The sequence below is a fragment of the Jaculus jaculus genome, chromosome 3, assembly GCF_020740685.1.
Source record: "Jaculus jaculus isolate mJacJac1 chromosome 3, mJacJac1.mat.Y.cur, whole genome shotgun sequence".
NCBI classification, from domain to species: Eukaryota; Metazoa; Chordata; class Mammalia; order Rodentia; family Dipodidae; genus Jaculus; species Jaculus jaculus.
In genome coordinates, this window is record NC_059104.1 from 116,823,221 (window position 1) to 116,841,611 (window position 18,391).

Sequence of the window (18,391 nt, forward strand, 5' to 3'; positions counted from 1 at the left end):
TTTTAGCATGCATTTTTATTTTTAAAAATATTAGTGATTTCCCATGGGTTTATTGATGAAATTCATTTTAAAAATATTGACATTTAATCCCTTGGAGAACTCTGACAAAGCTAAACCTTCCAAGTTAGTTTCCTCTTGGATACTCTATTCAATTTTACCTTTGGTCAGTCTATCTTCTAAATGGAGCTTAGTTGTTCATTTGTTGTAGTGGAGTTATTGACCTGTATACTCAAAGACTGTTAGCAAGCTTGGACCTGGTAACTCATCTTTTCTAGAATGCATTCTATATCACCAGAAGTCCACAAGGATGGGTCGACCTGCTAACTCTGAAATCATTCAAAATGAACATGTTTCATCTCTATGCAATGATGTATTCCTTAACATTTTGTGATTTCATACCTTGTTTCTTGTTTCTATAATGATATACACATATTTTTTTTCTCAAAAACTAGAGCCACATTTTAAGCTTACTTTGGGCTCAGGAAAACTCTAATCATGATAATTCTGTCCACACTGGCCTAGTCAACCTAATGGTGAGTTAGTTGTTGAGAATCAGTATAGTCTAATATGATGACTAACTTGCAAATATAATAAAAAAACTAGAAATATAACATAAAGCTTCTATGACTTTCTCTCAAAATACTCACAGTCTTGCATATTTCAATATAGTTTGAAGAATTGTGAATTGACCAGTTTGGATTCTGTCTAGATATATTCATGCATATGTGACAAATGTATGCTATTTTAAAAATACATCAGTACATGATTATATTATACTTGTTTAAATTATTCACTATGGAAAGCAACATAGAGGCATCTATAAAGGTTGACAATAGAGTTACTAACAGACCCAGTTATTCCCTTACTGGGCATTTACCCTAAAAGCTCCACGCCTTAGCTCAGAGAGACTTTCTCAACTATGTTTATAGCTGCTCAATTCATAATAGCTAAGAGCTGGAATCAACCCAGATGTTCATCATTAGACAAATGGATAACTAAGATGTGATATGTCTACCTGTTGGAATTCTACACAGCACTAGGGAAAAATGACACAATGAAATTTGAAGACAAATGGTCAAACCTGGCATAGATAATTCTCAGTGAACTCACCCAATCGCAGCAAAAGAATTGTCACATGATCTCACTCATCTGTGGCTCCAAACCTGAATCTGCCAAAGATGCTGACATACATAATAAGCATCTTGAGGACCAGGCAATAGGAAGGGTGGGGCAGGAGGGGAGGATAAGGGTTGAGGTGGGGACACAAACTGGACCCATATGGCAATGGTACCATAAAATTCTACATCCTAAAAGACAGACTAAATGGTTGAACCTTTATCAGGTCCTCAGAGGGAACACCTGAATCACAGGGCTCTGAAGAGGACATGATGAAGACTAATTAATCTTCTCCTGTTTCTCTCTCTCTCTCTCTCTCTCTCTCTCTCTCTCTCTCTCTCTCTCTCTCTCTTTCTCTCTTTCTCTCCCTCTTCTATCACTTTTACATTGCCTATCATTTTCTTCCTTATTTTCCTTGGTGCTGGCCTGTAATTCCCAGTAACAGCATGTGATTAACATCCACAATGAGCTGTTCATCATAGGGTTCTACAAACATAGATTTCTGTCAGAGTATTTGATGAACCACCAAAGATTAGTGGTAAGACCCTACTACCAAAGAAACCATATGCTGTTGGTATGAAACATGGAGTGACATGGCTCGAATCTGGAAGAGTTAGTACCCAGTCAGTTAGCTAACTAGTGCTAGAAGGTGCTACATGAGCAACTAGGGGAAAATGACCAACATCTGTCCAAGCAACTCATAGTCTAAGCTGCTCAGCAGCAAACAACCTAATGTGATGCTCACACAAGTGCAATAGTGGCACACAGCTATGGTGGGTAACCAACTGTGCTTTATTTGGCTTACTGATGCACTCAGTGGAATGGATCCCATAGCTGTAGCTGGGAAACAAGTCAGAACCATATCCAAAATTGAGCCCACTCTCCATTTTCAAGCTCCCAGCAATAGTGGGCTACAAGAGGGCCTACACCAATTAAATTCTCCATAAAATAATAATGGTCATCCTATCATCCTATTTATCTGATGCTGACTTCACTCTCCATTGGAGAACTTGCTTCTCTTTTTCAGATGGTCATAGACCCTGAGGAGAGCATCAGCCCATCACACCTCACCAGGACCCCAACTGAAACTAAAAGTAATTGGAGAAATCAGCATCAGTGCTGCTTTCTTGATGAACCTGGTGCCAGTACAAGGCTGAAGGAGATAGACACAGAGAACACTCAACTGCTGTCAAACAAGATATCTAGAGACATAGAGACTCCAAAGACCTCATCACTGAAGTAGACCTCAAATGAACCCATCATGGCTCAGGAAAATTTGCAGAAAGGGGGCTGAAATATTGTTAGAGCCACATGTTGGAAATTTGTGCAAAGAGACATTGCCTGTTGCCCATAACTGATAGCTAACCCCATAATGCACTACCCACATCACCCAACAAGGAGGGTCCCTGTGGGGGTGGGAAGGTAGGGAGAAGGCTAACAATGGTACCAACATGGCTGTGTACACACTGTGTACATAATTAATTAAAACAAAGTATTTTTACTTGAGTTTTAACACTGAGAAAATAGAGATGAATTCTTAGGCCTGTTAATAATGATGGACAAATCATTTTAATGTATTAAAATTTTCACAAGTCTTTTCTTTCACAGACTATTTTTAATATTTTATTCATGTATTTATTCGAAAGAGGGAGAAGCAATAGAGAGATATAGAGAATGGGCACATCAGGGCCTTTAGCCACTGCAAACAAACTCCAGACGCTTCTGTGTGCATAGTGCATCTAGCTTACATGTGTAGTAGAGAATTGAACCTGGACCCTTAGAGTTTGCAGGAAAGCACTTTAACCACTAAACCACTTCCCCAGTCCAAGACTCTATTTTTGACCTTGAAATATATAATACTAAATCAATCCATTTCTTTGTTATACTTTTTTGAATATTTTATGCAATATTAAATCAATACAAGACTGCATTACTTTTCACCAAATAAATATATTAAAAGGCAAGCAAGCATTTGGAGACTTCCACAATAGATGTGGCTTGGATAAATACATATGTTATGTCCACCAAACTGGCCTACATGCATTTTTTAATGTTTATACCCATATATTAATACTACTATCACTTTTGGTTAGAGAAGCTTCTTTTTCAGATAGTGGTGACCAGAGAAGATTTGACAGTGTAGTATTCAGCACTGAGACATGTCTATCATACCCACCAAGGATCAGGGCTCATTGTGGTAGAGGTGGCCACAAAAAGAGTAGAGTGCCAAGAAAGGTAGGACTGTTTATAATGCAACCTTCCAGACACAAAATAGCCTTGATTTGCATGACCTCACAGTGACTAACACTACCTACACAAGTCCTTCATAATAAGAGAAAAAGATGATAATAACAAAATGGAAGAGAGAATAATTGGAAGAGAAAGGGGATTCAATGGAGTTTGAACTTGAGAGGGGGATATGGGGGTGGGGCTAGGACTTATCATGGTTTATTGTCTAGACTTATGTAATACCAGACCATTGATAATGGAGAATGGTGGGGCCAATAGAGAGAAGGATGCTCCCTGGTCTGGTTCTGCTACATGTGGAAATGGTTTCAGAAGCCCAGGAACTAGCATATAGGTATTCACTGTGAATACATTGCTTCTGTGAATATGACTTCTTAATTCAAAGAAAAAAAAAACTTTTGGAAATATGTCCATTGGTTCACTAACTTAATACATTACCTTATCCCAGCTTGGCAAGTTATTCCAGCTTGTCAAGGCTTAAATAGACTTAACAAAATTAAGGCTTAAGAAAGTAAGCAAATTCAAGGATAAGTTATAAAATATTATTGTTTATTTCTATTTTTAGTATAGTTTAATATAGATGATCATTGTATTTCTGAATATTTTTACATATTATAGTCCACTGTTTGCTCATATTTAAAGCATCTTTCATAAGATCTCTAAAGTTGCAGAATTAAAAATCTAAAATAGCATTTGTAAATCTGCCATTCATGTATCATGCCATGTACTAATTAATGTGACATGATCAATGATGATATAATAATGAAAATATTTCGTCAGTCCTTCTAAGAAATTTGCCTTGTGTTGGGCATCTTACTACACACTTTGAATCACTACATCCTTTAAATCACAACTTTATCCCTCATCACCCTTTTAACTGCTCTTGCTGAGCTTTCTCCTCATTTTATCCCTGGATAGATGGATTCAGAAAATTTGCCTGAAGAAGATAAATGACTATTAAATACTAGAGACAACATTTGAAGATGGAAGTCAAACTTTGATCTCCATATACTTATCACAGTACTAAACAATAACTGAATTACACCCCATGAAGTCTTTAGTAAACTAGTGTGATGGAGCCAAAGACATCGTTTCTCCCTATAATGCTGCAGGCAATAGTTCGGCTACTACTTAACCTACAGAGTATTACCTGGTTCATAACAAAGCCATGTGCAATACCACTATAGCAAGAGTTCTTAATCATAGATGCTAGGGCCCTTAAGGCTAAGATATTAAGCCACCTCTCCTGAATACACAAGCATCTTTCATGAAAATATAACTAACCTCATACAAATATGTGTAAGAGAAATGTATTTTTGGCATACTATTCTTCTCTTTATCTTTCTTTCCTAGGGCCTTTACACATGTTTCTGCATTCATCTGGAAAGCAGTCCAGGACTGATTAATTAACAAACTCTTATATTTGCGCCTTCATGCAAGTTTTCCTAATAGCTTTGTGGAGTGCTTTTCTTGTATCTGCATCCATGACATAAAACACCTTATCTTACCTCTGTATACATTGTAACATGATATAATTAAAAAAAAATCATTGTGTCTTCTCTACTACACCATGAACTCGATAATGATCTAAGGGCATGCTATTTTACCCTACTCAGGATGGAAGAAAGCAAAAATGGAAACTGGTGGCAGGTTTTTCACAATCATAATTACTCTGATTTACATCAATTTCAAAGGTGGATATAATCACTGTCATATGAAGCTAGATTATAAGGCTTAGTAAAATTGGCCACATGGCTTCAGTGGGCCAGAACTGGCATTGCAGTTAAATCTAGTCTCCATCTAAAACTCTCATTGATAAATAAGATACAAAGATTGTAAAATCAGGCCAAACTCTTTTCTCTGCTCATCATTACACTTCCTCTTGTATTCCTGGGTCAAACTCCTTCCCTCAATCAGTGTCTTACTAAGAGATAAAAGCTATAAAATAATGATAACCGATGTTCACTAAAGTGTAAATTACTAATGTCTAATTCTCTCACTGGAATTTCACTTGTAAAAACAATGTGCTTATTCACTGACATGATGACTGAACCAGTGGAATTTTAGCTTGAAAGGAGTATTATGTTATGGGGAAAAAAAGGTCTTCAGACCCTGTTCCTCTGGCATTTTTCTAAAATGGCTGAAGGATCCATTTCTGAGCTTAAAGTCCTTAAATTATTCCTATTTTTCCCCAGTACTTTTCCATCTTAACCTCTGAATTTTAAATTCTAAAACCTTATTGAGTATATGACTTTCTTTAAAAAAAACTCAAACTCAGAAATGCCTACATCAGTGGCCAGTGAGGGAAAAGGCAGTTATTGCTAAATACGAACCACTCACCAGAAACTCATCACTAGAATTTATGCTACTTGCATTAGATCATTATGTTTGTGGCAGCAAAATACTTCTTTATGTCGACATTGATTGTTTATTAACCCAATAATGTATGAAAATATCATTAAGATTCCAGAGTCAGTATATTCTGTTTTGTAGCAATTTCCTTGGAGTTGAAACATTCCATCCTGAAGGTAGGCTTGTTTGGACTCAGAAAATAAATAAAACTTACTAAGCCCAAGGTCATTGCACTCACAAACTTACACTAGATGTGGCTGCCTACCCAATACCTGAACAGGAGTGCACTGGATAACATTCTGCTATAAAGCTAAGGAAATGAACAGCTTATACATGTCTTAGTGATGCCCAGGACTCTGTACAATTCACATGACCACTTCCCAGTGATATATGAAGTAAAAGTCACTCACGATGAAAGCTCCCCAACCAGCCCAGCTACCTGAAAGTCACTCAGGGAGCTGCAGGGATGCATTTTTCATGAATTGTCACCATGCTGGCATAGGCTTTTCAGTGATGTAGTTGTCTTTGTGTCATCTATGATGGGTAAGTAATTCCTCCATCAAATCCTTGTAAGACCAATAAAGCCATTTGTTCACTAAGCTAGACTTGGACAAAATAGTTTCTCTACACTGCCACAAGAGGACTATCTGTGATGAAGATATATTTGTTCATGTCTCCCCAGAAAAAGTGAACACTACATCTTCATCTTGTTTTTCTTTCACAGCTAATTTTCAGAATCTGACATTTCAAAGAAAACCTATATGTAAAGTAAAAGTAAGGAATAATATTGAGTAGATCTAACTAATTATTAGGAAATTAAACTCTGTAGTCTCTTGAGAGATATCCTGACAGATAATTAACATAGTATGAAACAGGCAACCTCTCACTCACTACAGATGAATTCTGTCATTTCCAAAGATCTCTATAACCCAAATTTTACTTATGTGGGTTACTCCTTACACTATCTAATTTCATAAATTTTGTATATTCTTGTTTTCTTGCTAAATTTAGAACATATTCTGTCATATTCATACCAATGAAATAAGGAAGAAACATATTTGTTTCTGTGAAGATCATTTAGAAGCATGCCCTTTCAATGTCATCCAAGGTAACAACAACAAAAAAAAAAAAAAGAAAGAAAAAGAAAAAAACAGAAAAGAAAAGAAACGGATCTGACACTCCAATGTGGCATTGACATGATTAGGGAAGGAGGGTAATGGAGTGGGAAGAGCAGTAGCTTTGTATCATAATCCTGGTTCCAGACCTGTCACCTATTATGAACTTAACAGAGAGGTCTATTGACTGGTGATAGCAGCATACTGAAGTCAGTAAGAAGTCCACTTTGGAGTGAGACATGAACAGATAAAAAGAGCATCTACCTGCTAAAGTGACAGGTTTCTAAAAATTATGCAAACTTACATAATAATTTATACAATCACATAGACAAATATACATATGCATTCAAAATGCTTTGTACTTGTCATCAATCAATATGAGAAGGCTTACACTTTTTTCTGCAGACAGAATTTTACCATCATAGGAGTGTTAGCTACCATTTAGACATCTATTTACCCAGCTGCTTTCTCCCAGCACTACTGACTGACAAAGGACTATGAAATACTAAGTTGAATAATTCAGTTTTAAAACATTTTGAATAATGGTGAGAATATAAAAGCATAAATCAATTACCTCCCACAGGGTTATCCTCATTTTCATATATTATTTTTATTACACTTGTTTAAGGAAAATCAGTCTTGTTATTTCATGATAAAATTTCAAAATATCTCCTTGAGATGAATGGTGGAACAAACACTTGTAATATTACAAATTACTCTTAAGAAGATGTAATTTTAAAAATCTCTATATTCTTCCCATGACTTTTAACACAAAGATAAATTCAATGTGCTTGCAAGATAATAGAAATCTTAAAATATCTATCATGTTACTCAATTTTACACAAATTAACTGAGACCAAATGTGAGAGTTGATTCAGTGGGAGAAAATTAAAGGAAATGATTTAAAATACTTCATAGAATACCCTAAGGTTATTTTTAAATACCACATTGGATGTTCAGAGAAAATTCAGGTGTAATGGTTTGACAGACCAAGATAAAGAAAACTAGTAACAATTGGAAAATTGGCAATTTGTTAACAATAGAAAGATTATTTAAATAAAGTGAAAATAAAAATTCTCACCTATGCTAACTCAGTTATGAGAACAACCTTCCAAAAAAGTAAGTTAGTCTATGTTTCAATAATTCTCTTATAAGTATTCAAAATATATGAATTAAATGCACTTGAACATGGTTCAAAGGCTATTGACCAACTGCATGCATACTGTAATCACGATTAAGTCACAATTACTGAGGTAAACTAATCAGACATCTCCTGACTTGACAACACAAAAGCATTCCTATGGAAACTTGTTATAAATACTCTGCTTTCCACTTAAGAACACCCAAGGAAAGATCTAGACGTTTGTGGCTTTAGACCTTTAACATAATTCTGCTCCTTTCCAGGCTTTTGGTCAGAAACCCTATCTGCTATAAAGAAGAGAATCAAAAACATAACATAAAGAAACTCATTTGAAATTACTGATTAGTTAACTGGTCCTCAATTACAGTAGCACATGAAGTATGTGGGACATGCAGAGACAGGATTTGAACTTGGGAAGCCAGCTTTGGAATCTAGTTCTCTTCTCCTTCTCTCTATAAAAGAATGTCATAAGTAGGATGGCTCTAGGTAAGATCACTGGTGCTTTGGAAGATTTTGGTTGCCCTAAGAGCTCCTAGCTGCTACCTCATTCCTTTGGAACATTTCTTACAGGACGCTGCATTCAGATGCCGGTAAATACTGACTGTGGTTCTTAGAAGTCCTCATGACTTCTTGGACCTGGAAGTGCTCTTCCACCTGAAGAGGAGACATATGGATTTAATCATTCCTGGTCCTTTGTTGGAAGAGGGAGGCTTCTACCCTATGAAGGGGCCACACACACCTTTATGTTTCATAGAAAAAGGCTTCAACCTAAGACATTCAACCTAAGACATTCTGGTAAGAAAGATATTGATGTCTAAGACTGTCTCAGCAAACATGATTGGACAGATACCAGCTATGATTCAATATTGTCCTTTTTTATAATCATTTCTGACGAGTCACATACAACTTTGTTGAATGAGGACACTATTGTGCTATACAAAGTAATATGATTCACTAATATATAGTCATATGATAATTACTAAACATGTTTACATAGACCTCAAAAATTTTGGTAATTTTTTTTATTAATTATTATTTAAAAGCAAACAAGTAACAGTGTCATGAAATTGTATGGAGGAATACTATTTTGTTATGGTTAGTGAAGGTATATGGTGGCAGAATAAAATAGTCCTTTAGGGTTAAGGTTAGCTGGTAGATGTTGACTATTTTCCAAGCTACCTTTATATGTGTAGGTTCAAATAAGGTCCCTCAACTTTCAGGTGGTGCTGTACTACCAGCCCTAGATAGTGAGCGAATTGTCAAGCTGTAAGTATAATATGCTAGAAGACATGTGAAGCTGAGTGGGTGATGATATGAAAGTGGCAGATGAAGTTCAATATGGACAAACATAAGGAAATACTTTTAAAATAAAATCCAAACAGCTTGTTATAACATAGAATTTATTCTTTTTTCTTGCAACTAACTAACTCTATGATACTGGGCCAATCATTCAAATAGACTGAAGTAGAAGTTAAGGATGGATCTCAAAGAGAAGGAGAAAATAGGAAGAAAAAGAATAGAATCTGAAAATGCTGGAGTAGTCATGGAGAATACTAAAGGCAAGTGAGAAAATACATAGCTTCTCTCAGGGTTGAGGAGATGATTGCTTGCCTCATAAGCATAAGGATCTGGGTTTCGATACCCAGGACCCATGTTACACACAGGCATGGTGGCCCATACCTGTGACCACAGTGAGGGACAGACAGATATAGTTAGTCTAGTCTATGGTGTTGTTCTAGGCCAGAGAGAGAAAGCCTGTCTCAAGAAAATGTGATGGTGTTTATGAAGAAGGACACCTATGGTCTAATCTGGCCTCCGTGTGTGTGTACATGCAAGTGCATATACATATGCTCCTCTTTGTCCTTTTGGTTGTCCATTTCCCCCACTTTTAATAAAAGCTGTTCTGAATAGAAGAGTTTGAATTTGTACAGCAAAAAACAATGCTAACAAGAACACTGTGATAGCAATAGTTTGGCAAAGTAGATTGAAATAGTAATGACTCCCCCTGCCCCCAATATATACCAACAAAATTGTGCTGGAATTGTACCAGAAACTCTCTATTTTTTCAGACACTCTACTAAGTGCATTGTATGATCAGGTGAGAGAAAAAATGTCGATGAAGCTAGACATGGAAAGAAGGACAAGGATTATAAAGACGTCAGAGATGTGAAACACATGCGGCTCAGAGCACCAGCCCACATGGGCCCTGAGATCACGAGGATGCTAACCAAGGCCAGAAAATGGGTGAAGAAATAGAATGACTGACTTAGAAGGTAGGTTTGAAAGAGACAATGAAAGGGATAAATTAGACTGTTTAGAAAAGCATTTTCTCTAGCAAGTCAAGAAAACAAAATATATTCTGCTCTAAACATACACAACAAAAAGCCAAAGATTATGATGGCTTTTCATTTCATACAATTAATTTTAAAGATATTTTATATATTTATTTATGAATTTAAGAGAGAAAGGGTGGGGGAAGATTGAGAGAGAGAAAGGAGAGAAAGACAGAGACACACACGGAGAAAATGGGTATACCAGGGCCTCTAGTCACTGCAAATGAACTCCAGAAGCAAGTGTTACCTTGTGCATCTGGTTTAGGCACGTACTGGGGAATTGATTCTGGGCCCTTAGGCTTCACAAGCAAGTCATTAGCCAATAAGCAATCTCTCCTGCCCATTAAACAGGAAGGGGAAATATGGGAGTAAACATAGTCAATATTGTCTCTCATGAAACATGAGCCCAGGAAAGGAAGTTAGATCTAACTTTTATACCTTTACCACTGTGACATGTAAAGACTCAACGATGATTTTTAAATACTAAGAATGATGTCAAGCCAGGCATTATGGTTTATGGCTAGAACCAAGCACTTGGGAGGCTGAAGCAGGATTGCAATGAATTTGAGGGCATTTTGGACTATATAGCAATTGCCAGGCCTGGGAGATAGACACCTGGTCCTCAAAAGAAAAGAATGATAATATGCTCATTGACCATTACAATGCCATTTATCAAAACTTTACATTCTGTAGTTTTAATTTCATGAATTGAAAGGCTAGGCTTTCATGTGTAAAATCAGGAAACATTCCACATTACATATATACTTTGCAAATTTATTTTTTTTGTTCATTTTTTATTTATTTATTTGAGAGCAACAGACACAGAGAGAAAGACAGATAGAGGAAGAGAGAGAGAATGGGCACGCCAGGGCTTCCAGCCACTCCAAATGAACTCCAGACGCGTGCACCCCCTTGTGCATCTGGCTAACGTGGGACCTGAGGAACTGAGCCTCGAACTGGGGTCCATAGGCTTCACAGGCGAGCGCTTAACCACTAAGCCATCTCTCCAGCCCCTGCAAATTTATTTTACTTATAAGGACTTATTAAACAATTTTTCAAAGTTTATAGGACATGCTGAGAGGTGATAAAGTTATATATATTACTGTTTATAAGAAAAGTTATTACCTCTATAGCTAGAAGTCCACATTATATTTCTAAGCCTGTTTAAGAAAAATAATGGTTTGATGAAATGACTAATTGGTAAGAATATCTAAACAAATGAAATACTCTTTCTATTCACAAACTGTCCATTGATTTCCTGATGTTTTCCTTTAATTTGTTTTATATCAAGATGATAATGTTTTGAGGACAGTAGCAAGATAAATAAAAAATTAATAAAATCAAATAAGCTTATATATCTGTAGAGATTGATATTAAACTTTAATAATATTAAGCATCCCCTGGGTAAGATATGTGTATTTTAGCAAGAACTATTCTCATGAGCTTTTCAAGTCCCCTTTCAACCATGCATACATTGAAAATTTTGAACAAAGAGTAGAAAAAAAAGTCACCTAGGCTTAGGGTAGGACATTTTATAATGAAGAAACAACACTTAGAAAAGAAAATGAAAGAAGAGAGAAGGAGGAGATTAGAACGAAGAGAGTATAAGAAGAGCATAATAGAGAGTGGTGAGGGAAATGAGAGAACATGAGAGGAGAGGAGAGGAGAGGAGAGGAGAGGAGAGGAGAGGAGAGGAGAGGAGAGGAGAGGAGAGGAGAGGAGAGGAGAGGAGAGGAGAGGAGAGGAGAGGAGAGGAGAGGAGAGGAGAAGAGAAGAGAGAGAATGTGACTCTCCAAAGATATTCCAGTTTCCATAGTTCTTTATGATACATGGACCAATCATGTAATCAGAGCTCTCCAGTACCACATAAAATCTAAGGTGTCATAGAAGACAAAATGAAGGCAATATCGCCTTGGATATGACAATGGGCCCACACTGTTTTTGGAGGCTTTAGAGGTGAGTCCACTTCCAAGCCTTTTCTATCTTCTGAAACTGGACTATATAAGTCTATTTGCCCTGGTCCCTTTCTCTATCTTCCAAGTTCAGTACCTGCTTCTGTCATCACAACATGTTCTCATCCATAGTCAAATCTCTTTCTGCCTCCCTCTTAGGAACATTTGTGCTACATGTGGGGCTAACTGAGATTTTGCTAGGGTAATGTCTTCATTTCACAATCTTTAGTTGAATCACATTGGAAAAGATCCTGAGTTCCACAAGGCAATAATATCAGTCTCTAGGAGCTAGAATGTAGACATTTTCAGCCTCTGTGGCTCCAAGCATGTGCCATTTTCATACTTCCATTGCTGTTAATTTGAAACATTAGTCAGCAGAATATTAATGGAGTTGGGTAATGGATAATGTAATTAGGTATTTCTGTGCATAATATCCTTGTTGACACAATTCCTACTCTAAAAATAAACGAGTTGTTTCCACATACATTTTTCAGCTAATGACTTTGCCTGTAGTTCATTAATAATAATAAGTCATGAGATTCACAACCAAACAGTTTATCTGTGTTTTCTGTCTCTTCTCTTCTCTCACTATGAATGAGAGTGAGTCAGGAATCTTTATTAGGTAGTTTAGGGTGACTAGGCCCAGAAAGTAAAAAGTAGAAGTTTCCTTAAGTATGCCTCTATAATCTCAACTTCACTAGAGTCAGAAAAGTATATCCCTCCCTTGTCTCTTGACTGAAGGAGTTACCTAAATTTGCTTTTCCATAAACAATCCGAGACCCTCCCTGGAAAAAGTTCCCCTTTCCTAGAATTTAAATCTGATCCAAGAATTGTGGTTAGTTAAGCTCATCTCCAAATTATGGCTTCATGGCTGGCCTTTTCATGAGCCAGGCACTGGAGTGCACACCAATCAGTTCTGTTTCTCAGACTTACCTGAGTCTAAGGGTAAATCTCACCACAATAAGATAATATATAGATCCTCACCAGGTGGGCAAGCCTCTCTCTTTTTTGGCTGTTCTTCTTTCCTGAACTTTCAATTTCCTGTCCTGATAAGCTTCCCCACATCTCAGCCCAGCAGGGCTTAGACAAGGGGAGGCATCCTACTATGACATGGGCTTTCTACCCTCTCCTGCCCTCCATAAGGTAGGAGATTTCTGCATTTATTTTTCTCTTTCCTCTCTAAATCCAATTTTATATTTCAGGCCCATTCACACTTCCCACATGGGTTCTTGACACATGTGGGTATATCCATTTTATTTTCTTGTGTTCGTGGACTCTCCTTTGCCCTCATGTATTCCTGAATAAAATTGTACTGGTTAATAAATTATCCTTCTCAGTTTAGTTTATCCAATTATTTTGTTTAGAAACAAACAAGAACTATGAGTTTGGAGTTAAAGGACTCCTGAAGCTCCTGAAACCCCATTAAAATGAGATTCACAACTAGTTTATCTGCATTTTCTTCTCTTCTCTTACTATAAAGAGACATACATCCTCTAACATGGGTCAAACTTTCTGCATGCATCTGAATCTTTCCCAGGTAACTTATCAGGTTATAATTCATTCATTCCATTTCTACTTCACTATACTTCTCCTGAAGTAGACAGGGACACAGGGATTTTTATTTTGGAGAGGGTTTTCCGTTCCTTTTCTAAAAAAATATTTTTTTGTGTTTCCCTGGAATCACAATAGCCTCAGTGGAGAGGGCTGAGAGAACCCTGCCTTTAAAGTAGGTAAATCATATTGTGATAAATTCTATCTGGACTAGAAATGAGGACTCTAGACTTCTGCCTAGTGGATTTAGGGGAAATGTGTTTATCTATGTTTATGTCTCTTCAGGAAACTGAACTGGTTATCATAACACTGTGATTCTCTTTTGTATGTTGCTGTGTGCATGTGCATATATATGTGTGTTCACATATCTGTTCTATGTACATGTCCATATGCATGTGAAAGCCAGTGAACAACTTTTAGTTTTGCTTCTTAGATGCCATTCACCTTTTTGTTTTTTTTCTTTGAGACAGAGTCTCTCACTGTTATGGAATATATCAAGTAGTCTAGACTGACCACAGAGTGAGTCTTGGGTATCCATCTGTCTCTGCCACCCCAAGGCTGGGACTATAAGCATGGACCACCATGCCCACCTTTTTAAATGAGTTCTGGATATTAAACTTAGCTTCTGACTTTACTGACTGAGTTCCCTTCCCAGCCACTGACAGTGATACTCTTTCTCTCTTCAAATATCTGTAATATATTTAGTGATATTAACTAAACAACTATAAATTCATTTTAGTTCATATTTACCTGAATATGTTTTCACATAATTTTACTTTCACACTTGGAAAAGTTTTGAAAACAAAGTTTTATATAGCAAATGTGTTGACAGGAATGCATTTCAAAATTCTTCTGGGCTGAGGAGATGTCTCAGCACTTAAGTTCACTTGCTTGCAAAGTTTGATAGCCCCAGTTAGATTCTACAGTACCCACTTGAAACCAGACACACAAAGTGGTGCATGCCACCACCACACCTGGCTAATGAGTCTGGAGTACATTCACATTGGCAGGAAGCCATGGTATGCCCATACACTCTCTTTCTCTATGCCTGTCAATAAATAGTAAATATTTTTAGAAATGTCTTCAATCCTGGATCAGAAACTACCTGAGGGGAGAAAAATGAAAGCCCACCATTACCACATCATTCAGAAGCATGAGGACTTATGGGAGGAAAGGACCCATGCTGCTAGACATGGATGGAGGCAGAAGTGTTTGCAGGAGTAATAGCAACTGTAGAAATGAAAACTTGGCAAGAGACCATCTGTAGAGGGAGGGTCTTATAGATTCGATGTTATGTGAAACATATATATCTTATTCTTTATTCTAAAGAAAACCTTTAGTGAAAATATGTATTACTCCTGAAGTCTTTTGTAGTTACATTTTCTTGTTTATAGGTTCAGTTTAGTTATGTGTGAGGCAGGCCTATTCATGGCATTGTATGATACAGGCACAGGCTATGCTATACTCAGCCAGATTCTATGCCAATATCAGGGTAAAGCCTTCCTCACTTTGACTGTACTTGCACAAGATTAGTTGCATTTCTTTTTCTCCTTTTCTATCCTCATTACCTAACAAAATCTTTGATCCTAGATGGTGTGCTTTACATATTTGTGAATGTAAGGAAATAATTTCCCACAGTGTAAGCCAAGACAAAGCCAAGCAGGCTGTTTGTACAGTTTATACATTTTAGGGTTCCAGCACAGCTTTGCTGGTCAGAGGACCCATAAAGGATTGAGGGATAGGATATTTTTCTCTTGAATGCCCATACCCACAACACCTATTGCTTTGTTTTGGTTATACTAAAGTGCAATCACATCAATATCTATCTATTTGATAATTCTTTTAAATATTCAAGGTCCTCTTTTTATTTATCTGCCAATTGCCAAAGTACTTCTCAAATGTCAAGTACTGACTCCTCTAGGAAGAACTTTATGTCTTTTGGGTTGGGTGTTTTTATTAGAGGTTATTGCAACAGCCTATACCCATATGTACATCTTAGCAACTGCAGTGGGAATCACTGTCTTCCTCATGAATCTGTCAATACCACTGTCTTCTTCATTAATCTGTGAATACCACTAAAGCCTTGTACAGAAATCTGTATATATGTCACAGAATTCAACAAATAATACATGCAAAGTCTCTACCAAATGAATAGATAAGTGACAGAATGTCTTAAGTTCCTCAACGTTAGACTATGCTAATATCTATAAGTATTAAATAGAGTATTTTCCATGAATAAATATACTAGAGAGGTGAAAATTATCAGAATTGGTTATAATCTGTTTCAGTTACCTGTGTTCCAGCTCACTTTAGATTGGGCAAGCAGTGTAATTCCACTGATGCTCCTGAAACCAATTTGGTTGAAAGTGTAAGTGAGGAAATTGGGGTCCCCATCACAAGGAGGAAAGAGATAGAAATTGGCTAGGCAACTGAAGGACAACAACCTCTCCTTCCCTGAGTGAACCTTTTTTTTTCTTTTTTCTTGACTGAAGTAGAATATATCTTTGAGCTTGTAAGAGGTGACCTGGTTTTTGCCTTATCTCTTATTTTCCCTAAAAGAGACTTCCTTCTCTAGAAACTTGACATCAAGGTGTGAATAAGTTTATAAGACCCTGAGCACAAGGCAGGTGCATCTATCTGGGTTTTCCTTATCTCATCTTTCCTACTGGGGTTCCTGTCCCCAGAAACCTGTCAGGAAGATGTGAATACGATTACAAATCACTTGGACACCTGGCATGGCAACTTGAGTGATCAGCTCAGTTACCCATTTAGTGAAGTCCCACAAAAGTCTCCATTCAGAGTCACTAGGCAGGTTTTTCCATTTCTGAGGACTTCAAACTGCCTTATAGGAGCTCTGTAGTTTTTTTTTTTTTTTTTCTGTTAATCCCTTTGTAAACATTACCTTATATGATTTGTGGATTTAATTATTTGAATTCACAAGACAAAAACCTGGAGGCTACTGACTCTGTGGAAGTTTTGTGTGACAATGACCATCTGATACCCTAACTCTTGTATTAAAGTTCAACCAAGAGCCAAGAATCACTCTCAAATACAACCAAAATTTCAATATCACAGTGAGTTTTCTAAGGTTGAAATTTATGGGCAACCTATAAATGTTGGAGTGTTCACTGCCCATATATCACTCTTAGGAATTAAAGTAGAAATTTATAGAAATATCCTCTGAGATTATCATTATGGAGAACATGGTTGTTCTTCACAATGACTGAATCTTTCAATAAAGCTGTGATCATGTGGGATCCAGCTTAACTGATCATCTCCATAATGCAATACAATTCTCAGTGTTAAATCTCTAACTCTTGCCTATCTTTAACTCTGCTTCCTGAGAATTAATTCACATATACTACCTGCAAGCAAATATTGTTTCAGGCTTTGGTTTAGGCCAAATCAAAGCTAAAACAATGCATTCTACAATAGAGAATTTATCATATAAAATTTTACTTCTACTTCAAAGAAAAAGGAAACCTCCTATACATACATCCTTCATTATTTTCAGAAAACTATTGTTTTTCTAGAGAAGTATAAATTCTCAATATTTCTACAATGATTTTTATAGTCAAGCCTATAGTCACAGCAGATTAAATGTGATTTTTTTAATATTCAAACTCCTGCAGAGGTGGTGTTTGTGATGTTTATAGATACAGCTATTATAATGCCGCTCTTTGCAGCCAGAGGTTTGGAAAGCCCAGCAAGAATTTCAGCTGACTGCCATGCAATAAATGGATTGTCCTCCAATCATATGTTATTTTTATTTTCAGAGCAAGTATATAGTGTGTGACATTTATCTGGGAAACATTTAGAAATATTTCTCATATTTGACTACGTTTTTCAATTATCACATTGTTAAACACACTCAAATAGTGATAGGAAGTTTTTGAATTAAAGTAATTTAAGGCCATTCTATGTGTTCCTTGTCATAACTTTTTCTAGTTTTCACACATTATTTTGGAATGAATTCTATAATTATGTGATAATCTCAGTAATTTAGTAGCTACTGTTGGCTTAGGATTTTATTTAAATATTAAGTCTGAGAAGTGTGGAAGTGAGTGTGACTTCTTGGGCAAACCATACAAGAATTCTCCTCTTGAATATGTGAGGGTCACTACTAAGTGAAGTATGTTGATGGTGAAGCTCTGCTTTGATAGGAAGTCAAAGAATTAATTGGCTTTCTGGTAATCAACTGCCAGAATGGTAAGATCACTCAGTATGTCCCTACCATCCACACTGAAAACTTTAGCTCTATATTACTGAGAACAAATATTTGAATCTTTTGTATATAGATAGATATATGAGGGGATTCAAACACTTTCCTGTAACTACAGTTCAGTGCACATGTCTTCAAGTTCCCTTCTTCCTCTCCCATTTCTCATGTCCACCCTTATTGTTAACATTGATTTCAGCATCTTTCCAAGTATCTGTTGGGCATGTGGTTTTCTGTTCTTTCTGTGATCCTTTATATTGTGTTCTAGGTTTAATTTTTTCTCTACATCTTTAATGCTTTAACTTTTATCCTTCCTGATTTGTTCATGGTATTTCTTGGAGGAAAAACAGAGTCTCCCCATAGTT

The 18,391-nt window shown here is 36.6% G+C and overlaps 1 protein-coding gene across 3 annotated transcripts in view; it reads right to left on the reverse strand.

Moving 5' to 3' along the window:
* The window catches only part of Cntn5 (contactin 5), a 1,203,203-nt gene that overhangs the window by 318,444 nt on the left and 866,368 nt on the right, over positions 1-18,391 (reverse strand). The gene's annotated exons all lie outside the window — the stretch shown is intronic.